The following is an 18,294-nucleotide window of genomic DNA, read 5'->3' as shown; positions in this document are numbered from 1 at the left end:
TACGCATTGAAAAGAAACCCAGAAGGACATTCTAAAATTTTGTAAGAGTGGTTTTTTTAAATATGGTGAATTTGGGGTAATTTTTTTTCTGTTTTTGCATTTCTACATTTTCTATACTGAAAGAGAATAAAAAAGTCAGGACTGACACTACCTAACTTCAAGGCTTACTATAAAGATATATAATCAAAAAGTGTAGTATTGGCCAAAAAAAAAAAGTAGATAAAAACATTGATAGAACAGAATAGAGCTCCCAGAAATACGCCCACATAAATGTAGTGGACTGATTTTTGACAAAGGAGTAAAGGCAACACAATGAGGAAAAGAGAGTCATTTCAGCTGGAAAACTGAACACTGGAACAACTAAACATTCACATTAAAAATACAAATCTAGACACAGACTTTCCATGATTCACATAAATGAAGTCAAAATGAATCACAAATCTAAATGTGAATGAAATTCAAAACTATAAATCTCTTAGAGGATAACATAAGAGAAAAGCTCAGCTACTTTGGATATGGTGATGGCTTTTTGCATACAAGCTAAAGGCATGATCCATGAAGGAAATAATTGATCTGAACTGATCAATTGAGCTGAACTTCATTACAATTTTTTAAAATTCTGCTATATTGAAGAAAATATCAAGAGAATGAGAAGACAAGCTACAAAATTGAATAAAATATTTTACAAAAACACATCTTATAATGAACTGTTATCCAAAATTTCTAAAATATACAAAAAAACTCTTAAAAATAAGAAAACAAATAACCCACTTAAAATCTAGCCAATGACCTGAACAGGCAACTCACCAAAGAAGATATACAGATGGCGAATAAGCATATGAAAAGATGCTCATTTAATATCATATGTCATTAGGAAATTACAAATTAAAACATCATTGAGGTATCACTATCCACCTGTTACAATGGCCAAAATTCAAAATTCTGACAACACCAAATGCATCTGAGGATGTGGCGCTCAGGGACTCTCATTCATTGATAGTACGGATGCAAAATGGTATAGCCATTTTGGAGGGCAGTCTGGCAGTTTTTTTTTTACAAACCTAAATATAATATTACCATATGATCAAGCAATCACACTCCTTAGTATTTAGTGAAATGATTTGAAAGTTTATGTCCACAAAAATTTCTGCAAATGAATGTTATAGCAGTTTTTTTTTTTTTTTTTTCATCATTGCCAAAGCTTGGAAACATCTAAGATGTCCTTCAGTAGGTGAATGGATACATAAACTCTGGTACATCCAAACAATGGAATATTATCCAGTATTAAAAATAAATGAGCTATCAAGTCATGAATAGATATTAGGAAACCTAACTGCATCTTACTAAGTGAAAATAAGCTAGTCCGAAAAGGCTACATTATGTGTGATTCCATCTACGTGACATTCTGGAAAAGACACAACTGTAGAGACAGTAAAAGATTAGTGGTTGCCAGGAAGTAGAAAGAAGGGAAGTCTGAATAGGATATCTCACAGGATTTACGTAGAATTTTTAAGGCAGTGAAACTATTCTGTACAATACGACAATGGTGGATACATGTCATTATACATTTGCCAAAATCCATAGAATATCCAGCACCAAGAGTGAACCCTAATGTGAAATATGGAACTTGGGTGACAGTGGGATGTCAGTGTAGATGCATCAGCTGTAACAGATGTGCCACTGAGGTGCAGAACATCGAGAGTTGGGTGGGTTGTGCATGTGTGAGGACAGGAGGTATATGGCAACACTCAGTATTTTTACTGTGAACGTAACACTGCCCCCAAAAATAAAGTTCATTAATAATTTTTTTATTGAGGTTCAGAGGCTTTAAATGACTTCCCCAGGTAAAATAATTGTTAAAGCTACATGGAATTTGAATTCAAGTCTATCTTACTTCAGTAGTGTCTCCACAATGCCACAATGTCCATATGTACTTGAAACCTACAGATGAGGTAGTGTTAATTGACTTCAGAGTCAACAGATTGCCCCCATCTTGGTTGGCCTGGGAAGTTGTTTCAGGGAAAGTAAGTTATAAATCAGGTTGAATGATGGAAATATTTGAAAGTGGATTTGCCTATGTGAGCATACACACAGAGTTAGGCACAAACAGATGAAAGAAGAAAGAAATAGCCAAGGGAAAAAAGTTTCGAAGGGGACAGCCCGGGTATTTTCAGAAGAGTAATGAGAGATGAGACTTAATTCAAATGTGGTGAATAGAGGGATGTCCATATTTGTCAGGAGGCTGGAATTCAAGGCTAAATCCCAGAAGAGATACTAAGAATGTAAAGCGAAAACCAAGAAATATTTAGAAGAAAAAGTTAAAATTATGTTAATGAAAAGAAATATTTTATTTTTAGTACCAGGAATCTTAAAGGGAAGGAGGAATTTTACAAACGAAGGTTTAAACAGCTGGATTATATACCATAGAGAAATCAAAAATCATGATGATATGACATCCAAACATTGTTCAAATTTTCAAGTTACAAGTCCTGAAATGTTTCCCCTAGCTGTTGCAACAGTTTTCTTTAGAGATAATCATTTTAAAGTGTCTATCCGGTTTGGTGCATAAACATTAAAGGAATTTCCTCATTTATTAGCTCTCCACTATGGACCTTGTACTATGCTAAGGGTTTAGATAGATTAAAAAGATGATAGATTAAATAGACGATAGATAGATAGATAGATAGATAGATAGATAGATAGATAGATAGATAGATAGATGTGTGTGTATATATATACACATACATATATAGACACACACAAACTCATAGTATATGATGTATATGTATATCAATTAAAGCTTCTACAATCTAACACATATCACTCTCCCCTTCACAAGCATACTCTTTACATTCTTTTTCACACTGCAGCTTCAATCATATGTTTGCTTAACTTGCTTTTCATATTAGAGTAAAAGCTGTTTTATCAGCAGCCTGTCAACTAGAAATCTATTTATGGCTACTCTTGCTCATTTGCAGTGCTCAGTCACTCTCCAAGTGATGAAATGTGAATCTCCTATATACAAAAATAACCATTTGCACAGTGCATGCTCCTCTTCCCACTCACTGTCAAGATCGCTCCATCACAGCCACAACTCATAGTGTCCCAACATAAAAACAACACCTAAGTAATTCACTGTGTTCAGTTGCTACATCAATTGAGAAATGTCAATATCCATTGAGCATATGTTATGTGTCAGGTTCTGTATTTGGTATATCTCATGCATTACTGCTTGCAAAACTCATAGATACATATTAAGTAGGGGTTTCATTTCCATTTTTCAGGGAAGAGAAATAGGGGTCAGAGAGGTAATACCAACTGTGCAAGGCCACACACCTCTAGGAGTAAATCTGGCATGTGAGTGAGATTGGACCTAGTGATTGTTGCATACTTGAAGGTGTTTTGATTCATTGGGCTCTGCCAACCGTAGAACCCTAATTTAGGACATGAAAAGAAAATGCCAGGTTCTCTGTTGATTAATGCTGTCCTGAAAATGCAAATGAATTATTTTAATGAGTTGGGTCATTATAATAAGATACCTGGAAATTTAAATTTGCTATTTACTTGGAAAGAAGGAATTCAAAATGATCTACACCAAATAAAGCTTTCTATAATGAATTTGACTATTTTTTTCTTTTTTTCCCCAAGTGATATGGTTTGGCTCTGTCCCCACCCAAATCTCACCTTGAATAGTAATAATCCCCATGTGTCAAGGGCAGGGCCAGGTGGAGATAATTGAATCACTGGGATGGTTCCACATATACTGTTTTTGTGGTAGTGAGTAAGTCTCATGAGATCTGATGGTTTAATAAATGGGAGTTCCCTTGCACAAGCTCTATTGCCTGCCGCCACGTAAGATGTGACTTTGCTCCTCATTCACCTTCAGTCATGATTGTGAGGCATCCCAAGCCAAGTGGAACTGTGAGCCAATTACACCTTTTTCCTTTATAAATGACTCATTCTCACGTATGTCTTTATTAGCAGCATGAGAATGGACTAACACACCAAGAATATGTAAAAGGTCACATGACATGCCGTTACTTTTTCTGCCTTATAAATGTTCATTTCAATTCTAAAGTGCATATATTTTAATTACTTGTAATTTTATGTCTCAGCATAAATGGAGTTCCATTCAGAAACAACATCTTCAGCTGCGATCCTGGTCTATTTTTACTCTATTGTCACTGAAATCACATTATCCTAGTCTGCTCATTGGCTGTTCTTACATATTTGTCATACATTTGTAATAAAACACTTAAATGGATTTTTAAATGAAGGTAAAACATTCAGTACATATTTAAAATATTAAAAGGTATATTTTTACTAAAGATGAATAAATTAAATAAATAGATCAGCATTCTTCATTTACAGGGCCTTGAGGTGTTTTTTATCAAGGAAATGGATGTCATAACTTAAACATTAGACTTTATTTGAGCAAGAATATTTACAGGTAGCACTCAGGAATGCTCAAGACTCAAAGGCAGAAATTGAGGAAAGCCTATAGGAGTGGCAAATGAAACATAAAGGAAAAAAAAATTCCTAGAGAGGAAAAGCAAAAGATAAGGGCAGCTTTAGTAGCAAATAGAGTTTTTGCATGCTTATTTATTCAAAGCACTACCAAATTTGAGTATCGGATGGGATGACAGGCATGAGCTATCACAGCAGGCCCCTTTTTTTCTTTAAATAACAAAAACAGAGACCTCCAATCTTGGAAGTTCAATAAAATCTTCCCGATGTGATCTCTGGACAGATAGCTGAAAAATGAGTGTGAATTACCTAGATGACCAGGCGAGAGTAAAGTGTAGGAATCTTCCACAATGAGATTATCAGAAAGTAAAAGGATCTACGTGAAGAAAAAGCATAACATATTTTAAGAAGTACTTAATGAATCATTATGGCAGAGTAATGGTGTTTAATGTAATTTTGTTTTAGTCCCTTTTTTTTTTTCCGGTTTTTCAAGCTGTGGGACTCTTTCTTTAAAGGTACACTTGTATGGAAACCCAGCATGTACTCTCTTCTTCTTCCCCACAAATGTAGCTGCTGTGATTGAAGATGAGGTTTGAGGTGGCTCTGAAGTGAAGTTCTGACAGATTCCCACTACACCCTTTAACACACAGTCACAACACGCTCAATACACAAAGACAAACGTACATAGACATACACCAACAGACACACACTCAATTGTCTCTGAAAGTACTTTGTAGAAGACTAGCATTCTTTATGGCATGATTTTCACACAACTGGACTAGAAGCTGGAATGTGATGGCAAGAGTCAAAGAAAGGGAGCCAGAGTAGTAAATAAACCATTAAGGACGTTGTAAATAATCTTTGACGTTTGTATGTGAATTTATCTCTGAGGTTAAACATGAGTTTAAAACTTATTGAAGGCAATGGAGAGATAATATTGACTGTTATGGGGGGCAGGCAGGTGAGTGATGGATCACACTGTGCTTTAAAAAGTTTACTCTCACCCTAGGGGTAGGGCCAGTTTTGAGGCCCTTGAGATAACCGTGTGACACATGATGGGCCTGAGGTAAGGTAATGTCAGTGGGGGTGAGTGGAAAGAAGCAAGTAGACTTGAGAGATGTTTAGGAGGAAAAATTGTCAGATGTAGTGTTAGTTGCATAGGAATGGTTAAAGAGAAAATGATTTCTTCCTTGATCAACCGCATAGACTATTTTATAACTTATTAAAATAAGGAACATTGAAGGAAGCTTGGTGAAAGGAAATAAATAAATTTAATGGATTAAATGTTGAGTTTGTGGAAAACTTGTTTTATTAAGCTTATTTAATATTTTCATAAATAAGATACAAGTAAAATAAATTTAAATAAAAATGAGTTTATTCAATAATTTATATGGCTGATTTAATGATTTCAACTTAGTGGAGTTCATTGAAATACATATACTAAATATAAATGACAACTTTCCTTTCCAAGCACCCCAACTCACTATTCTCCCTCTTCATTTTCTTTATACTAATTAGAAGTGAGAAAGGATTGTAGGACATTTAACATTCCCAATTAATAATTTCTCAGTACGGCTGTTTTTTTTCGAGAAATCTACAATATTTTTCCAGGTATTTCTTGCTTCAAGTTTTAGTCCTCTCTGAATAATTAAAGCCCCTCACTTAATCTCAGGCTATTCTTCTGATGTTACTTGCAAAAAAAAGAAAACTATTCATTTATTTCTACTCTTTTTGCCAAAGACGCTGCAGGTATGGGGATATTTGCTTAAGTCCATAAAAGTCTATGGTAGGTGAGGGGAGGTGCATTACTGTTTTACGGTATGGCCCTGCTGATTCCAAATACGGGGGCATTCATGAGTATGATCTATTTTTCTTTTTCTTTTTTCTTTTTTCTTTTTTTTTTTTTTTGGTGGCTATCCCCATTGCTCTATTTTAGAACCAATTTCCTGGTTTGGGGGGACCCAGGTGACTCTTACCACACACCTAATATCAAGGATCACACAGGGGAAATGTGGCTGTTTCCTTTAACCAATTCCAGACTGACAGTGTCCAACTTTATCTTGCAGATCTGTCTTTACTGCACTGGGCAGTCAGTAATGGGAGATGAAGAGATAAGACAAACAGGTCCTGCTTTCAGCTGCCTTTTTTTTTTTTTTTACTTTGACTGATCTCACAGAACACATAGATTTGGCTTGGTGGAAATCTCTCATGAACAATCTTTGCCCTTTTTCAGATTGCTATCTTCTGCCCTTTTCCTGGATTCTTTCTTCATGTTCCAATGGCACTGAGATGACTCAGTAAGCAACCAGCTGGAAAACTACAGGCAGACATGTTCAGTTTCATGGTTTCATGAACTGTTATCTTGAAGCTCTTCCAAATTTGGAATGAGCAGATTAAGTGTATTGACCTCTACACCTCTAAGTTGAAAGATGAAAGGAAAAAGAAAAAATAGTTTTTGCCTTTATGAACTCATCTCTCCCAAAAATATCTATCCCCACTCTTCCTTATTCTCTTAGTGGAAAAGTATAGAACAAGGAATTTACCATGTTGGTTCTGTAGGAATGTCACCTCTCCCAAATCTAGAGGTGTTTAATCTAGCAGTTTGATCTTTTAGTTTAGAATATGAAATGCATAGAAACTTTTATTTTCAGCTATGAACTGTCTCCAGGGTAAACTTTATACAGGTCAATAAGCCTGTAGAGTAGAAAAAGGTACTAGTTCTTATTACAAATCCAAGGGACAAAGAAGCTGCCATAGACACGTAGATAAGAGTTGTATAATCCCAAACTCTGGCAAGAAAAACTTTACTTAGCTGCTCTTGAAAAGGTATGCATCTAATAATGACGATGGCCCCATTCCTGTCTAGCTGTTTTAGATAATCTTATTTTCAGTATTATTCTGAAGATATTTACACTCATTGATATTAGTGACATTAATATATGCATGTGTGTGTTTGTGTGTGTGTATGTGTGTGTGTGTAAAGGCTTAAAGAAAACTTTTTACTTCGTATTCACTAAGAAGGATAGCTGCTGTCGGACGTAAACTAACATTTTTTTTCCCAGTTCCAACTGGAATTCAATTCCAAATAGAAGCAAAATATAGATCCATATGCAAATCATAGTAATAGCTGGAAAAAAATGTTCATTCGTTTTGTAGCAACCATTTTTTTTTTTCCAGGTCTTATGAAGTAAATATTGACCTTTGTGTTCTCACACAATATTACTTTGGGAACTTACAACAAGTCATCCCCTTGCATGCAAATTGAAGGAAACTCTGAGGCCAGGGAAATAATCAATCTGATTTAAAACAAAAACAAACAATTGAAGGAAACTCTGAGGCCAGGGAAATAATCGATCTGATTTAAAACAAAAACAAACAAAAACTCCAAGGTTTTGGACATGGTTGCTAGGCTACATTTACCAGAGAGCTGTGATACCCTGTCATTATTACCTGAATACTAATCCAATCATGTTTCTTGCACCTCCTTTTCCCATGAACCAAAGGGAATTCACGCTCCAGCATTTCCCCTAATTTTAATTATCTTTTTGCATTTCCTACAAAAGTAAAGCACATGCAATGAAGGAATCAGAACTTTCTGTGAATTAGAGCCAGGGGGAGCTGCCAGAGAACTGAAAAGAGATTGGAAAGGAATATGAAATACTATTGAATGTTAGCAAGAGATGGAAAGACAATGAATGAAAAAAAAAAAAAGAGGAAAAGAAACTTTACCCTACTTTCACCTCCCAAAAACACATAAACAAAATGTAAATGCAGCCCATCGTGAACTGTGATGCTCAAATCTACCCAGACCCTTTAGAATAATAACTTAGAGTTGCATATCACTTCACATTTTGAAAGCATTTTTATATATTATGCCACTAGTTCTTCACAACGATCTACATAGGCAAGTCAGAAATTCTATTATTTTTCCTGTTTTCAAGCTGGAGAAAGAAATGCCAATGCATAATCAAGAAAAACTTATGTGTGTAGATGAAATTGTTTGTAATAAACCCAATTTGTTTCTCTTTTTAAACAGCTTTATGGAAGTATAATTGGCATACAATTAAAACCACACATATTTAAAATATCTAATTCAGGAAGTGTTGCCAGATGTATACATACATTAAAACCAGCACAACAAGCAAAATAATGAATTTATTTATTACCCACAAGAGTTTCTTCACGTTTTTTTTGTAATCCCTTCCCAACCTCCATTGTATAGCTTCACCCAGGCAGCTACTGATCTGCTTTCTGTCATTATAATTTAAATCTTCTAGAGTATTTTTTAATAAATGGAATCATACCATATGAACTTTCTCCTGTTCATTCAAACTAAATATTTTGAGATTTACCCACATCATGCTATGTATCAATTATCCATTACTTTAATTGCTGAACAGTAGACCACTGTGTGAGTACAATGGATATATCACAGTTTGCTTAGTCACCTGTTGATGGACATTTGGATTCTTTCAATCTCTCCTGTACAAGTTTTGATATGCATATATATTTCTATCTTGAGTAAATATCTAGCAGTAAAATGTCTGCGTCATATCTATGATTAACCTTGAAAGAAACTGCCAAACTGTTCCTCTTCAAAGTCATTGTACCACTTTATACACCAGCCAGCAGCATATGAGAGTTTCACTTGTTCTACATCATCCCAGCATTTTGTACAGTCTTAAAATTTTACCTGTGCAACTAGGTGTGTAGCACAATATTGTACTTTTTTTCCTCTACTAATTAGTGATTTTAAGCATTTTTATGTGCTCATTTGCCATTAGTATATGTGGGCCTGGAGTTTTCTGTGTAGGGTGGATTTAATTCAAGTTATCTATTTCTTATTGAATGAACTTTTGTAATTTGTATATTTCAATGACTCAAATTAATGATTGGAGCTTTTTAAGAAATGAGGGTTAAAAAGCAAAATAAGTTCAAAATAAGCATTACAAAGTAAATAAGAATAAAAATAGTAATCATTGAAATGATAAACAGAAAAAAATAGTGAAAATAAATAAAACTAAAAGCAGATTTAAAAAAAAGATCTCCACTTTTTGGCCTTTGAAATGTCTCCACTTACAATGATCAGAAAAATAAAGATGAGACCTAAATGAACATTATTAACGAAGCTATGAAGATTTAAAAAATAAAATATTATAAAATTTTATACCAATCATTGATAAATTCAGTGAAATGGAAAATTTCTTTAAGACACAATATACTGAAGCTTAATCATGAAGAAACTTATATCTGTAACATTATATCTGCCTAAAAATTATATTCACAGTTAAGATTCTCCCATGAAGCAAACACCAGATCTAGACAGCCTCACTGGCCAGTCTGACCAAAAAGATAAGAAAAAAGAATACTAATGATAAATACAGTGTTCTCTATAAGAATGTTCTCAAAAGTTTCATTCATAGTAGACCCAAATCCAAATGTTTATCAGTTTGTGAACAGATAAGCAAATTGTGGCAAATCCTTGCAATGGAATATGACTCAGCAATAAAAAAGAAAGGACTTTTGATACGCATAATGACATAGATGACAATCTCAAGCACTGTTTTAAATGAATAAAGCTAGGCACAAAGTCTCCACACTGAATAACTACATTTATATTAAATTCTAGAAATGGTAAAATTATACTCACTTAAGAGCAGTGGAAATGGTAAAATTATACTCACTTAAGATCGGTGGTTACTGGGGCTAGGAGTGGGGAAAAGAGATTACTTATAAAGGGGTATATGGAGATTTTTTGTAGCAAAGGAAATTTTCTATATTACTGTAGAAACGGTCACAGGACTGTATACATTTGTTAAAATTCATCTAATTTTACATTTAAAAATATTATTTAAAATAATCATAAATACTATGCAGAAAAATCAAGAGCATTTTAAAAGATAGAAATTTGAAAGAAACAATGGTTTAGTTACTACTTCCTATGGTGAAAGAAATAAAAATAATTTATACAATGAAAGTGAAGCACTTTAAAAAATATAACTAATACAATCATGTGTAATCCTCAGAATTCAAAAAGAGAAATTCTTATACCACAGATCAGATCTTGTGAAGACATAATTGATGAACTAGAAGACTGATCTAGAAAAATGACTCAGAATCCAATTTAGAGATTTAAAAAGTTGATAGTTTTTAAAAATCTGGAAAAGATACAATGCTGCATATATGTGAAGAGTAACAAAGGAGAGAATGAGGAAAAGAAAATATTTAAAGACAAACTAGTCACGGATTTTTTTAGTACAATGCACAAAAATATTTTAATATCACACAAAAAATCAGATTGATTCTCAAGCAGGATAAATGAAAATAAATTAACAACTATGCACATGATAGACAAACTGCAGAGCACCAGATTCAAAGATAAATCAAAAGTAAAATGAGAGAACAGACATATTAAATGCATCACACTGCTTCTCAGCAATAACTGACAGAATTAAATGGAAAAATAACTTTAAATTGAGGAAATAATGTCATTGTTGACTTAAAATTTTAAAGCCATAGTAAAGCATTTTGAAAATCTGGGTGTTGCTATCATGTAAAATCCATGAGATATAAATAGTAACCTTTAGGCATTTGAATCTAAGTGTACGTTAAATAATTTAATCCCGTTAACAAAACAGAATTACAACTAAACCAATAAAGGTAACAAAATAAGATAAACAAGCCTTGATCAATCCAGGAGAAGTAGGAATGGAGAATAAAGTATCAAAGAAAAAAATATTGAAGTGGAAAATATATTAGAAATAAGTTAAAATATATCGGTAATTACAAAAAGTATAGAAGACTAAGTAAATGCAAAAAAGATTCTCCAACTGCATAATAATACAAGAATCCAGAGATACACATCTTTAAAAGATGCCTCTAGAGTATAAGGACAGCAAATGGTTGAAAGAAAATAGATGAAACACACCTACAAGCATGATCTAATCAAAGAGTGCTAGTGCAGCAATATCACTATCAGGTAAAGTATACTTTTTATGTCAAAGGACATTATTATGTTAATAAGTATATGTCAGAGTGACAAAGCCAATTCAGCTGGATAATGCCTAACACATAACTTAATGCATTTAGCAACAAAGCTTCATATTAAATAAAGCAGAGGAGAAGGAGGAAGGTGAGAAAAGCTACAATTAGAAGAAACAAGCACTGTGCTTGGCACAGGATTCAGCTTAAAGCACCACTGAGTGGAGATAAGGATTGCTGGTGAATAAAAATTATGGTGCTTTAGCCCAAGAAGTCTAAGGCTGGGTGTCTGATATTTAGAAAAGTGCCACCAGCACTTGAGATGTGGAGGATCTGAGGTTCAATGGAAACAAGAGTTTAGGTTTCATATTTTTCCACTTATCTGTTTGTTAGGCAACCTGAGGCTCTGGGGTCATGAGTCCTGTCACTGCACAGATGGTAATATACAATGAACTATTAGCTTTTAAAATAAATTAATTATATCTACATATAACATATAAATGTTGAAATTATAACATTAAGGGGGCAAAGCAAGTGGCAACGTGACATAAACAATATAACTAATTTATGTGCATTTTGGAAATCCACAAAACAATAATGTGTAGTATTTTTGATATTTTATATGTTATAAAGTATTTTCTAAATGTTCTCTGGTTACATATATGCATGTATGTATGTTTATGTGGGGTGGGGGGTGTTGAGGGGATATTCTTCTGGATAATAATTGCTCCTAAGAAAGCCAGGAATTGAATACAGGGGTTACACTCAATACTTTATTTCTTAAAAGAGGTCTGATGTAAATATCATAAAATGATACAATTAATAAATTCTGCCTGCTGGGTAAATAGGCATCTGATTTGTTTCACTGTACATTTTTTTGTGTGTATATATGTACATATATGTATATATACACACACAGAATACATGTATATATATACACACAGAATACATACGTATGTATGTGTGTGTATACACACATACACATACATTAACAGTTTTAAGTAAAAGAAAAATAAGGACAATAAAAATGATGAACACAAATAATTCCATTTTGTAAAGTTTAAACTATTTTTTGACATTGTTTAATAAAAACAAGAAAGTACTTAGGTGTTTGAAGTGTTCAACTATTATCACTGACGTTCCCCTTGAAATGGGATTACAAATAGAAGTATGTTGTTGAAACTTAAAGACAAAAATTATGAGAAGATAAAAATAGCTGTGCACATAATCTCAAATGTGACAAGAGACTCCAATGATTATCAATGATGTATTGCCAAATGCTCAGAAATTTTTGTTTTTGTTCTTACATTAACCAAAACCATTTTTGAACATTTCATCTATTTGTTATTTAATGTTGTAGGGATTTCAACTGATTTATTGCTGCAGTTTATACAAGGAAAGATTAGAAGTTATAAAAGGCATTTAATCAATACCAAACTATTTTGTCTGAGATTCTAAACATTACAATTTGGAGGTTTTGGTGATGTATTCATTGGGACAGGATTCTCAAAGTGCTGCTCAAAAAACTAACAGTCTAATTTTCTCAACGGACAAATCCAAAGACTTAGTATTAGAAAAGTATTTTTTCCACTTTAACTTTTATTTTAGGTCCTGGGGTACATGTGCAGGATTGTTACATGGATATATTGCATAATGCTGAGGTTTCAGCTTCTATTGATCCCATCACCCAGATAGTGAACATAGTATACTACTAGAAAAACTACCAATAGGTAGTTTTTCAACCCTTGTCCCCCTCCCTCCCCAGCTCCAGTAGTTTCCAGTGTCTATTGTTCTCATCTTTATGGGAAAAAAATTTGGAGGCTTGAAATTAGCATAGTTTGAGGTAAATGAAAGTAGGTTTTGAAGGTGTGTTTATCTAAAAGAGTAAATTTACAAAAGGAACCAGCAATGTCATAGTCTCTATGGATGGGGACTTACCTAGATTTTAAGGACCCATCTTCACCCTACCGCACGGACAGGGACCAGTCTTCTCCCAGAATCTGTGGGACAGGGCCCAGATTGGTCATGGTACTTACCTGTCTAAGGACATGGGAAGTTGAATTTCAGGGTGCAGGAATAAATATTAAAATAAAACTTCTTCCTATGGAAATAGAGTAGACTATTTTCCTGTGTTGACTAAGTGTTCAAAATTGAAGGATATGAAGGAACAGTATGTGGTGGGAGTGGTGGTGGTCATAGTGATGGTGTTTTTGGGAATAAGTTAAAATATATCGGTAATTACAAAAAGTATAGAAGACTATACTTTTTGTAGAGGGAGAAGTGCAAAGGACCTTCTTGCTGTATTTGAAAAAAATGTAATCTTTGTTGTAACTCTCTTTATGCAGCACAGCAGGCATTCTAAGTAACTGGAATTAAAATTATAGACATAGATGCAATATATATACTACATATTATATATACTATGGCACTCTATGGAGAGCCAGCCAAGCAGATTACTTCACACTGTGGTTAGTTGAAGGGATCATGCACTGCTCAAGTGAAAAGGGAAGAATCATTAGTTTTTGAAGTGGATTCTAATGCAGACTTTCTAATGATTTATTACAAATCTGAAAGAATCAAGTATGAAAGACATTGAAAACATTTTTTTTTGATTGTCTCAATGGTTACAAAAGACACTCATTGATGAGTGTATGTGATGGGCGACCAACACCAAGACCTGTTATATGTTTTTAGAATATTATTCTAAAAATAGGGTTTTTTGGTGTAACTAAGCGTCTGCAACTTACATCATTTTGGTAGGAGTTGAGATAGGCTGTTCGTCTTCCAATGCCTATTTATAAGCTTAAAAATTCACTTACCTGTTTCTATTCCCATTTTATTTGCGAGTAGGTTTTTAAATGCTGGCTTTTAAACACACACATTTTTTTTCTAAGCTCTTATTTATACATCTTCTCATCCTTAAATACTTTAAAATAAATCTTGACTATCTCTATGTCTTCCTATATAGAAAAGAAGCAGCCTGGGGTGGAAGAGCATTTAAGATAAATGTTGTTGATCTATAAAAACAGGACATTTGTCTGCAGACATAAGCAAAGCAAAATTACTTAGTAGCATAATTGATTAAACAACCTGCCCACCCATGCCCCCAAAGCCAGTTTAAACCCAGACACTGCCTCAAGATTTGGGATTCTAAATACCCAAGTGTACCACAAGATCAATCCTTTCACTTGTATCATAAGAGACTGCTGTTAATATTCCAAGCATAGGCAGATAATCTGACATGGGCATTTCTTCAAATCTCTATGGTTTTGTCTAAGAGAGTAGTTTTCTTATGGAAAGCACTATGTCAGCAAAAAGTATAATACTTCACAAAACCTGCATTTTTTTTTTTCTTTTTTGAGAGAGAGAGAATCTTGCTCTGTCGCCCAGGCTGGAGTGCAGTGGTGCGATTTCAGCTCACTGCAACCTCTGCCTCCCTGGCTCAAGCGATTCTCTTGCCTCAGCCTCTCGAGTAGCTGAGATTACAGGCATGCACCACCACAACTAGCTATTTTTTGTATTTTTAGTAGAGATGGGTTTTCACCATATTGTCCAGGCTGGTCTCAAATTCCTGGCCTCATGTCATCTGCCTTCCTCGGCCTCCCAAAGTGCTGGGATTATAGGCATGAGCCACTGTGCCTGGCCCAAAACCTGCATTTTATGAGTAAATGAATTCTTAAAAACAAAATAGCAAATGTAATATGTGTTTTCATCCCCAGGATAAATTGATCACAAGTGCTTCGTATTTGAGTGGAATTTTCTAATGAGGATGGGGGAAAAGCTGAAGTTAAAGATGCCTGTTTCAGCATTTCCTGGACAAAGTAAGGATTTTCACGTGTAATGTTTTTCAGAATGTGTCTTGAATTAATTTGATATTAATTACTTGATAGTCCAAATTACACATTTTCTTTGCATGAAAACCAGGTGTGTTCCAAATACCCTAAGCATCTGCTATTTTTTGCACACAAGTCAAAGGGGGATAGCACTGTGAAATAAGAGCATAGTAAAAGAATGCCTCTAGTTTTCACATTCAGTGGCATAAAAAAGACACCAAATATAAAGATCCTTTTTCCCTCTTGTTTTTTATAATGAAATATGTACTTTTGGTGCTGAAGCAAGTCATACTATGTTTAATGGGAATGTACATGATGTCAACTTAAAACATCAAAAAAATTATATTTTCATTTTAGTCACCCACAAATCCAAACTATGTCAAATTTAACATCATGTTTTATGCCATGGGCTATTAAAAATGACTTGTTCATAATCATGTTATCCTAAAGAAGATTACTGTTGGTTTAGAAAGAATCACATGTTTATAATCATATCCAGATACAGTCCTTGAGGTAAGCTATGCTTGATTAATCAGTGAAGTGATCCAAAATACAGTTTTGTAGAAGGTTTTATGTTTCTAAAGCCCCAAGTTGAAGGACAAACTTTACAGGAGAGGAGCCTCCTTGGGGGAAAAGGATGGAGCAACAGAGAGCTGCCTGGGGCAGTCTTCACAAGAAAGATTGCGTGCATTTTTTTGGCTGTGTTTACCTAAACAAATAGAGATAAAATATTTGGTATGATATGATTGCTGAGCTAATACACAAACTAAAGTGAGCTCAACACTATCCACAGCAGGCTTTTCTTATTCCCAAATATTGTAATTAGGTTCTTCTACATATTCTTTCGATCAACTTTTCAAGAAAGAAAATAAAAATGCATATTAATTTGTTAACAGGTCATGTGATTCCATTCCAGGCAGAGAATAGGCAAAATGATGGATTCTTCATTCTAAGTGATAAAAGGCCTATTTTCCTGGAGAAAAAAAATAAGCATCTTATATTGTCCTAGGATCTGCTTAAAATACGTGGTAGATGGCCCAATTTTTAGATTTCCATAGCGGATTGGGTTTCAACATAGATATATTTCTTGACCATAGTCTTACAATGCATTTTCCTCACATTTTGTCCATTCTGTGGAGCAGGGAAAGATTGCATGTGTCTAAATACTTTTAGAGAAAAAAAATTAAACTCAGCAATGCTTTGTTACTTAAAATATATCACAAAGCTGGATCAGTTAATGTAAAAAAAAATACATATTTCAAATATAGAGGTGATTGTATCATGGGAGTGGATCCTTCATAAATGGTTTAGCACCATTCCTCTGGTGCTGTTTTCAAGATATTTAGCAAAATAAATATTTCAAGTTTTTAAGTGTGCACAATAGAAATAAGTGAAGGAAGAAATATTTTTCCACTCAACAGAATAATCTGATTGAATTGGGAAGCTACTCATATTTGTTACAATTTTAACATAATTTCCAAATTAATATAGTAATATATTTAACCAACTACAATATGTCAGATACAGCTCTACTCACTAAATATAATTCTGAGGTAAACACACATTGCCCAGATACTCAAACATTTTAGTAAAAAATATTAATTAATTATTAAAATAAATGTAAAATTATTGAAGTACTGTTAATAGTCCAACTTAGCTCACTAATAAGTTTATGTCAACACTAAACATTTGAGTAGATTTTTGGAAAAGATATATTCTATTACAATATTTCACTATATTTTGGTCTAGCCTCTCATTTCCAAGTATTCAGCTGTTACATTCTTAATTTTTATATAAATGTCTACTGCCTCAGTGATATGGTTTGGATCTGTGTTCCCAACAAAATCTCATGTCAATTGTAATCCCTAATGCTGGAGGTGGGCCCTGGTGGGAGGTGATTGTATCATGGGAGTGGATCCTTCATAAATGGTTTAGCACCATTCCTCTGGTGCTGTTTTCATGATAGAGTTCTCACGAGGTCTGGTTTCTTAAAAATGTGTGGCATCACGTCACACTTATTCTAAAATTGACCACATAATTGGAAATAAAACACTCCTTAGTAAATGCAAAAGAATGGAAATCATAACAAACAGTCTCTTATATCACAGTGAAATCAAATTAGAGCTCAGGATTAAGAAACTCACACAAAACTGCACAACTACATGGAGACTGAACAACCTGCTTCTGAATGACTACTGGGTAAATAACGAAATTGAGGCAGAAATAAAGATGTTCTTGAAAACCAAAGAGAACAAAGACACAACGTGCCAGAATCTCTGGGACACAGCTAAAGCAGTGTTTAGAGGGAAATTTATAGCACTAAATGCCCACAAGAGAAAGTAAGAAAGATCTAAAATAGACACCCTAACATCACAAATAAAAGAACTAGAGAAGCAAGAGCAAAAGCTAGCAGAAGTCAAGAAATAACTAAGATCAGAGCAGAACTGAACGAGATAGAGATATGAAAAACCTTTCAAAAGCTCTATGAATCCAGAGCTGGTGTTTTGAAAAGATTAACAAACTAGATAAACCGCTAGCTAGACTAATGAAGAAGAAAAGAGAGAAGAATCAAATAGACACAATAAAAAATGGTAAAGGGGATACCACCACCAATCCCAAAGGAATAAAACTACCAACAGAGAATACTATAAACACCTCTATGCAAATAAACTACAAAATCTAGAAGACATGAATAAATTCCTGGACACATACACCCTCCCAAGACTAAATCAGGGAGAAATCAAATCCCTAACAAGTTCTGAAATTGAGGCAGTAATTAATAGCCTAACAACCCAAAAAAGCCCCAGACCAGATGGATTCACAGTCAAATTCTACCAGAGGTACAAAGAGGAGCTGTTACAATTCCTTCTGAAACTATTCCAAACTACAGAAAAAGAGGGACTCCTCCCTAACTCATTTTATGAGGCCAGTATCATCCTGATACCAATACCTGGCAACGACACAACAAAAAAAATAAAATTTCAGGACAATATCCCTGATGAACATCGATGCA

General features: G+C 34.0%; 1 protein-coding gene across 2 annotated transcripts in view; it reads left to right on the top strand.

The window, feature by feature from the left end:
* The window catches only part of TYRP1 (tyrosinase related protein 1), a 268,825-nt gene that overhangs the window by 49,680 nt on the left and 200,851 nt on the right, over positions 1-18,294 (top strand). The window contains exon 2 of one of the 2 annotated variants that reach the window (XM_063609865.1): positions 15,168-15,269. The exons of the other annotated variant lie outside the window; for it this stretch is intronic. The gene's annotated coding sequence lies outside the window, so the exon portion shown is untranslated. The remainder of the gene's footprint in view (positions 1-15,167; positions 15,270-18,294) is intronic. 2 annotated transcript variants of the gene reach the window in all.

The sequence above is a fragment of the Symphalangus syndactylus genome, chromosome 9 (assembly GCF_028878055.3).
Source record: "Symphalangus syndactylus isolate Jambi chromosome 9, NHGRI_mSymSyn1-v2.1_pri, whole genome shotgun sequence".
NCBI lineage: Eukaryota > Metazoa > Chordata > Mammalia > Primates > Hylobatidae > Symphalangus > Symphalangus syndactylus.
This window is presented reverse-complemented; position numbering and strand designations above follow the sequence as displayed.